Source organism: Sylvia atricapilla, unplaced genomic scaffold (assembly GCF_009819655.1).
Source record: "Sylvia atricapilla isolate bSylAtr1 unplaced genomic scaffold, bSylAtr1.pri scaffold_192_arrow_ctg1, whole genome shotgun sequence".
Classification (NCBI taxonomy): domain Eukaryota; kingdom Metazoa; phylum Chordata; class Aves; order Passeriformes; family Sylviidae; genus Sylvia; species Sylvia atricapilla.
In genome coordinates, this window is record NW_027077121.1 from 16898 (window position 1) to 25150 (window position 8253).

Consider the following 8253-nt stretch of genomic DNA (forward strand, 5'->3'; position numbering starts at 1 on the left):
AACCCTAACCATAACGCTAACCCTAACACAAGACGTAAACCTAACCCCAGACCTAACCCTAACTCTAACCCTAACCCCAACCCTAACCCTAACATAACCCCAACCCTAACACTATCCCTAACCCAAACACTAGACCTCACCATAACCCTAACCCAAAACCTAGACCTAATGCTAACCCTAACCTAAACCCTAGACCTAACCCTCACCCTAACCCTAGACGTAACCCTAACCCTAACCTTAGACGTAACCCTAACCTGAGACCTAACCCTAGACCTAAGCCTAACCCTAAACGTAACCCTAACCCCAAACCTAGACCTAAACCTCACCCTAACGCTAACCCTAAACCTAACCCTAACCCATAATCCTAACCCTAGACCTAACCCTAGACCAAACCCTAACCCTAACTCTAACCCTAGACCTAACCCTAACGCTAACCCTAACCCTTACCCTAACCTTAGACCTAACCCAAACCCTAAGCCTAACCGTAATCCTAGACCTAAACCTAACCCTAATCCTAACCCTAACTCTAACCCTAACTCTAACCCTAGACCTAACGCTAACCGTAACCGCAATCCTAACCCTAACCTAAACCTAACCCTAGCCCTAACCCTACCCCTAACCCTACCCTAGCCCTAACCCTAACCGCAATCCTAACCCTAACCTAAACCCTAGACCTAACCCTAGCCCTAACCATTACCCTAGACCTAACCCTAACCCTAACGCTCACCCTAACCCTAGCCCTAGACCTAACCCAAACCCTAACTCTAAGCCTAGCCCTAACCTGAGCCCCTAACCCAGTTCCCCCCAGTGTGGTCTCAGTTGCTTCCAGGTCCTCCCAGTCTGATCCCAGTTGCCCTTAGTGGCCCCTAGCAGACACCAAATCATCCCAAGTATGATCCCAGTAAAAGTCCACAATGATCCCAGTGTCACCCAGAATGGTCCCACTCAATACCAGTCTCTCTCAAAAGTGGGGCGGGGAGCCCCAAAACTGGGGCTGGAACACCCAGACCCCTCCCCGTGCACCTGGGCACCCAAAGAATGGGACTGCAACCTCCAGAGACCCCTCCCCTTGCACCGGGGAACCCCCAGGACAGCGGGGCAAAGATCCCTGGGGGACTACAGAACCACGAACATGGACAGAGCATCCCCCGGGCTGGGACGATGGACACTGGCGGAGAATTCCCCCGGGGCACCGATGATGGAAATGCCCCCGGGGCGAGGAGGATGGAGCCCACCACGGCCGTCTGCCGGGCCGAGGAGAACGAGGGGCAGTAGCCCCTCCGGTGTCCCCTGGCGCTGCACTCGGAGCCGGGCAGTGCCGCTCCACGCCGGAGCCCCGGGACCGCCTGTGCTCCTCAGCGCTGCCAACGGCTCGGGCCGGGGGAAGGACAGACACCCTCAGGAGAGACCGACACCAGCCCCGGCTCAACAAAGGGAAGGACCGAGAACCGCCGGGGCAGCGAGGGACCACGCTGGCCCCCCCAAATCGGAGGGGCTCAGCCACCAACCCTGGCTCAGCAAAGGTAAGGACAAAGTAAAAGTGTCAAAAAACACATCAAGTGCTGGGACTGAACTCCGTTTGCCCAACGAGTCACTCGTGACACAAACAAATCTCCAAGCCCCCACCTCCAGCCCGGGTGCAGTATTGCAGTAGGGTACGAAATAAAGATGCTTGACTCCAGTCAGGAGGCAGTAGAGATCAGAAGGTTTTATTTACAATTCATTTAGCTCTTTTATAACCCTCTGCACTAAGAAGAGGGTCTCACATTATTGGTCCATAGGACTGACACCTCTCCCACTGGCTAAATAACAGAAATAGCAAACAACACCTGTTGTTATGGGAAAGAAACATTGTCTCCACAAGGTTGTTTAGGGAAAAAGAAAACTGTTGAAAAGTTTCCCTTGGGAAGAGCCAGCAACTCTTAGGCTCTGGAGGGACTGGGTCTTCTCCATCCCTTTTCACCAAGCCAGGCTTGGGATCCTTTTCTTCTCCCTCCTCCAGCTATGGAGGGGCCGGGCTTTACTCCCACCTGCCACCCCGGCCATGCCGTCCTCAGCCCCGTCATCGGGGGCGTCCGGGTTCTTCTCCATCCTCCCACTAAGGAGCTGCTGGGTCTACTCCAAGCCTCCAGCCCTATTGGATAGGGGCTGGGCTGCCTGGCTCCTCCTCCGTGATGGAGGGGCCAGGGTATCTCTATCCTCGTTCCCCGTGGGGATGAGGGCATCAGGTCATCCCTGCCCTCCTCCCTTTACTGGGAGGCCGGGGGAAGCCGGCTCATCTCTGTTCCTGCTTACCTTAGTGTGGGCTGAGGGTGGACTCTGTGGAGCGGAGTCTGTCGTGGGATCTCCACAACCCTCGTTGTTGCTCTTTAGCTAGGAATATTATTTTCTGTGGGAATTAGGAGAGTCAGGTCATGTCCATCCTCCTCCTGTGCAATGGATGGGCGCTGGGTGGTTTCTGCTTGTGCTTACCTTAGTGCAGGTGAAAGGTGGACCTTGTGGAGCGGAGTTTCTCTGGTGGGGCCTCCGCACCCTTCGCTGTTGCTCTTCAGCTAGGATCAAGGCATTCTGTGGGGAGAAGCGTGGGCAGGTCATGTCCATCCTCCTCCCCTTACCATGGGGCCCAGATGGTCTCCTTTCATGCTCACCTTGGTGCTGGGCTGGAGGTGGTCTTGGTGGAGCGGAGTTTCTGCTGGCGTCTCTGCACCCTCATTGTTGCAACTTGGCTGGGACCAAGGTTTTCTGTGGGAATGAGGGGATCAGGTCATGTCCATCCTCCTCCCCTTAGTGGGGTGCTCACCTCGGTGCTGGGCTGGAGGTGGTCTCTGTGGAGCGGAGTCTGTGGTGGGGCCTCCGCAGCCGTTGTTGTCGGGCGGAAAGTGCAGAGTGAAAGGGAGCAGAGTAAAGAGGGGAGGGGAGGGGAGGGGAGGAGTAAAAGGAGATGGGAAGGGCAGGGAGAAGTGGAGAGGAGGGGAGGTGAGCGGGATGGAAGGGAAGAGGTGGGCAAAGGAATGGGAGGGGAGAGGACGTGAGGGGAGAGGAGAACAAGGGGATTGGAGGGGAAGGGAAGAGTGGATAGGAGGGGAGGGGAATGGGATGGAAGAGGGGGATTGATGGGGAGGGAGCAGAGAAGAGGAGGGGAGGTTGGGAGGTGAGCGGGATGGAAGGGAGGGGAATGAAGAAGAGGAGAGGGGAGGGAAGAGGAAGGGAGGGGAGAAGAGGGGAAGGGAAGGGAAGGGAAGGGAAGGGAAGGGAAGGGAAGGGAAGGGAAGGGAAGGGAAGGGAAGGGAGAAGGGAAGGGAAGGGAAGGGAAGGGAAGGGAAGGGAAGGGGACAGGGGAGAGGACAGGACAGGAGAGGACACGATAGGAGAGGAGCTGGGCAGAGCCAAGAGGGGGAGGGAGGGGAGGGGTCGGGGGAGGGAAGAGAGGGAGGAGAGGATAGGAAAAGGAAGGAGAAGGGAGGGGAGGGGTGGGTGATGGAAAGGGACAGGGACGGAAGGGAAGGGGTGTGGAGGGGAACGGCAAGGGAGGGGAGGGTAGGAGAGGATGGGATAAGAGGGTTGGAGGGGAGGAGAGGGGAAGGGGAAGGGAGGTGAGGAGAAAGGATGGGGGGAGAGGGGAGGGGAGAGGAGGGGAAGCGAGGGGAGGAGAGAGAGTGGGATGGAAGGAAGGGGGTGGGGAGGGGAATGAGAAGGGAGGCGAGGGTAGCAAAGGAGGGGATGAGAGGGTTGGAGGGGAGGAGAGAAGAGGAGGGGAGAGAGGAGGGGGAAGGGAGGGGAGAGGAAGGGAGGGGAGGGGAAGGGAGGAGAGGAGAGGGGAAGAGCTGAGCGCAGAAGAGCTCAGCAGAGCCGCTCGGAGCTCCATGACTCTCCGCCCACTTCGTTCTGCCACCGCTGCCGCCGCTGCTCACGGCCGCTTTCCAATTCCTGGCCACGCCCCACTGCCCTTGGCGACAGCCAATGGGCATCGAGAAACAGCCTGAGGGGCGGAGCAAGGCACGTTCCACACTGTGAACAAACAGAGGGGGCGTGTCCAGAATGTGACAGAGCGATCTGATTGGTCAGAGGCTAAGGGTTTGGGAAGGGGTGGGGCTCGAGCCCGGGCGGGGGGCGGGGCCAGGGTCACACCGGGATTTTGGCAGCAGCTCCAGGTGCTCCCAGTCCCTCTCCAGCTCTCCTGGAGCCCCTTTAGGCCCTGCCAGGGGCTCTGAGCTCTCCCTGGATCCTTCCCTTCTCCAGCTGAACATTCCCAGCTCTCCCAGCCTGGCTCCAGAGGGCTCCAGTTCCTCTGGGCTGGCCCCGGCAGCTCCCCATCCTGCAGGTGGGGTCCCAGCTCTGCAGGTGGGGTCTCACCTGAGCGGGGCCCAGGGGCAGAATCCCCCCGGAGCTGCTGCCCACGCTGAGGGTCAGCCCAGGGCCCCTTTGGCCTCATGTCCAGCCTCTCACCCACCCACACGCTGCCCATTGCCAGAGCTGCGGAGGGGATATCAATTACACCAAATCAACAACCTCACCGTGCTTCTTTTATTTTTTAACTTGGCCGTGGTCACTCTCAGGTTCTGATGTTTTAAAATCGCAGTTCTTTTGCAAGGTGAAGGCTGGAAGATCCCTGCAGGGGCAAAAAAAAGGAATGAAAACCTGCAGAAATCAGCCGTGGGAAAAGGGCTCCAGAAACTTTGTGATGCTTTGGGGGATTTTCAGCCTTTGGCATTGCTTACAGGTGCACCTAGAGGGGCCAAAATACGGTGGGGACGGGTCTCTGGGCATCCAAGCCCCATTCCAGCTGCCAAGGCAGCTCCTTCGGCATTCCTATCGGGATAGTGGCTCTGGAGCAGGGCAATCCCCTCCTGGCTGGAGAATCCACTGAGGAGACTGAGAGGAGCTTGGGAAAGGGAGTTCAAAGCCTTGGTGGCGGGGATCCCCAAATCCCAGTGGGGACGGCCGCGGGTCCCTGTGGGACTCCGGATCCCGGTGGCAGCGGGAACGGAGCCGGAGTCGTGCCAGGGAGGCACTGGGATGGTCCGGCCCAGCTGAGGGGTGCCCCCGCCTTCCCCGCTGGATTCCTGCGGGAAACCCTCGCTGGCAGCGCCCGGAGAGACTTCCCGGCGCCTCCTCCGGTTCCCATCCACACCGGGAAGATCCGCCTCACGCCGGGGCACCAGCGGGAGATCTCCGCCCTCCTGGCCGGGGGGGATGCTCCGGACGGTGCCCGTCCTTCCTCCGGCCCCGGCTGAGGGGCACAGGCGGTCCCGGGGCTCCGGCGTGGAGCGGGCACTGCGTGCTGAGAGGGAGGGGGAGAGGGATCGGGAAGGGTTGAGGGAGCGGTGTGAACGAAGAGCAGCCGGGATGCAGGAGCGGAGAGGGCTGAGGGAACGGAGTGAGGGAGCGGGAAGGGCTGAGGGAGCGGGAAGGGCTCAGGGAAGGACCGAGCCGGGCGGCGCTGAGGGAGCGGCGGCGGCTCCTGGCGGGACCCGCCCGCGCCGCCAACTCTCGCGAGAGCTCCAGGAACGGGGCGGCCCAATCTGGCTCAGGGGGCGTGGCCCCGCCCTGAGCCTTCGAGCGATGGCCACGCCCACGCGGGGGCAGCCCAAGAAATGAGCGCGGGCAGCGCAAAAGTGGGGCTGGGGGCCCCAAAAATGGAGGGGAGGGGAAGGGAGGGGATCCACACACCCCCAGTACCTTCCCAGTGGCTCCCGGTGTGGTCCCAGTCACCACCTGCATGGTCTCAGACACTCCCAGTATATCCCAGTTTCCCTGAACATTCCCATAGGCATTGCCAGGCACTCCCAGTTCCCTCAGCATGGTTCAGTTTCCCCCAGTGTTATCCCAGTCACTGCCAGTACATCCCAGTTGTCATCACTATGCATCCTGTCATTCCCAGTTGCTCCCAGGTCCTCCCACTGTATCCCCAGTAGGCCCTCAGCATGGGCCTGGCAGCTCCCAGTAACCCCCAGTCAGGGTCCAGTCACGCCCACTGTAATCCCAGTATGATTGTAGCCACTGCCAGTATGATCCCAATCACTTGCAGTCTAACTGCAGTCAGTCCCAGTCACTTCCAGTATGATGCCAGTGGCCCCCAGTGTGATCCCAGTTGCTCCCTGTCAATGCCAGCATGATCCCAGTAGCCTCCAATGTGATCCTCGTGGCTCCCAGTCTCTCCCAGTATATCCCAGTCACCCCCAGCATGTTCCCAGTCACTCCCAGTTCCTTCCAGTTGCTTTCAGCGTGATTCCAGTTGCTCACAGCCACTCTCAGTCAATCCCAGTATGATTCCAGTCTCCCTCAATGTGATCCCAGTCTCACCCAGCAGGGATCCAGCTGCTCCCACTGTGATGACAGTATGATGCCACTTGCTGCCAGAATAGTTGCAGTTGTTCCCACTTCCTCCCAGTATGATCCCAGTTGTTCCTAGAGTAGTCCCAGTCCATCTCAGTATGATCCCCAGCATGGCCCCAGCTGTTCCCAGTGTGGTTCTAGTCCTCCCAGTATGGTCACAGACACTCCCAGTATATCTCAGTAACCCCAGTAATGTTCTGGTTACTTCAGAATGATCTCAGTCTTTCCCAGTTACTCCCAGTTGCCTCCAGCATGATCCCAGTTCCTGGCAGTTTCCCTGTGTGTGGTCCCAGAATGATCCCAGTATAGTCCCATTTTCCCCAGTTGTGGTCTCATTCCCCTCAGCATGATTCCAGTACCTTCCAGTTGATCCCAGTTGCTCCCAATGTGTCCACATTTTCCTCCGAGAATGGGCCCGGTAGCTCCCAGTAAGCCCCAGTCAGGATCCATTCACACCTGCTGTAATCCCAGTCACTCCCAGGATGATCCCAGTGGCTCCCACGATGATCCCAGCTGCACCCAGTCACCTCCAGTTTCCTTCCAGTCACCCCCAGTATGACCCCAGTCACTCTCAGACACTCCCAGGATGTTTCCAGTCATGCCCAGAGTGACTCCCTGTCACTCCCAGTGTGGGCCCAGTTGCTCCCAGTCACCTCCAGCATGGTTCCAGTCACAGCCAGCACCTTTGCTGTCACTCCCAGTCTCGTTCCAGTTGGATCCCAGTGTGATCCCAGCATGGGAACAGCTGCTCCCATTATCATCCAGTGTGGTTCCAGTGTTTTCCATTTATTCTCACTGTGGTTTCAGTCTCTCCCAATGTATCCCAGTTGCTCCCAGCATGTTCCCAGTCACTCCCAGTTGTCCCCAGTTTCTTCGAGCCTGGTCCTAGTTGCTCCCAGCCACTCCCAGTCACCCTCAGTGCAGTCCCAGTTGCTGCCAGCATGATCCAGTATGATCCCAGTCTCCCTCAGCATGGGCCCAGCCTCTCCCACTGTGATCCCAGTAAGATCCCAGTTGCCCTCAGCATGGTTCCAGTTTCTCCCTGTTCCTCCTAGTGTGATTCCAGTTGCACCCAGTTGCCCCTAGTATAGTCCCAGTCACACCCATGGGAATCCCAGTTCTTCCCACCATGGTCCCAGTCATGCCCAGTTGCCCCCAGTGTGACCCAGTGTCAGAGTCTGTCCAAGGATGTGATATGCCTCACGACCGTCTCCAGTGACTGAGGACTGAGACCCCAGACTCTGAAAGGAGCCCTGGCCTGGCTGAGGTGGAATGTTTGCCAAGTCCCAGAGGACTGATATGCATCTCCATGAGAACGGAGTGCCAGAACAATGGAACTGGTCACAGTGGACTGAGCCAAGGCTACTTGTCCAAACTGGTCCGCTCGTACCAGAGTACGGCACGTACGGTGTGCAGCTTGTCCCTGAGCACCCAACCTCAACACGGGTGATTCCCACTCTGGCTCTGTGCCCCTTGCATTGCCTCAACACAGGTGGCTCCTGCTTTGGCTCTGTGCCACTTGCTTTGGTCCCCACCTTGACCAACCTATAAAACCCTGGAGACTCCCGGTCACTTTCGTGATCACCCCACTGGAGAAGTTCGTGTCTATAGGCATCTCGGCCTCGAGGACTCGGCCCTCCACGTTGGTAGCTATAATCCCCTTTCCCCTCTTTTCTATCTTTCTTACTATTCTCTATTTTCTCTCCCCACTATCGCATTTTGGTGGCACTAAATAAAGGTGCTATTTGTTGTATAAACTGAGTTGTCCCCCGCTGTGTCTTTTGTGCTCTGAGATCCCAAAACGAACCATCAGGTTCCCTGCAGATGTTTGCGGACTCTGACACCATTATAGCCAGATGTTTTAACCAACTCCAGCTGGGGAACCATGAAGGAAATTTGGTCCAGATTTATTAAAAA

The 8253-nt window shown here is 57.9% G+C and overlaps 1 long non-coding RNA gene across 1 annotated transcript; it reads right to left on the minus strand.

The window, feature by feature from the left end:
* Positions 1-1775: 1775 nt before the first annotated feature.
* Positions 1776-2579, minus strand: LOC136374903 (uncharacterized). Its single transcript, XR_010746009.1, has 3 exons — positions 2473-2579; positions 2296-2389; positions 1776-2134 (listed from the first exon to the last, which is right to left on the minus strand). It is a non-coding gene; the product is annotated as an uncharacterized lncRNA (long non-coding RNA).
* Positions 2580-8253: the final 5674 nt, after the last annotated feature.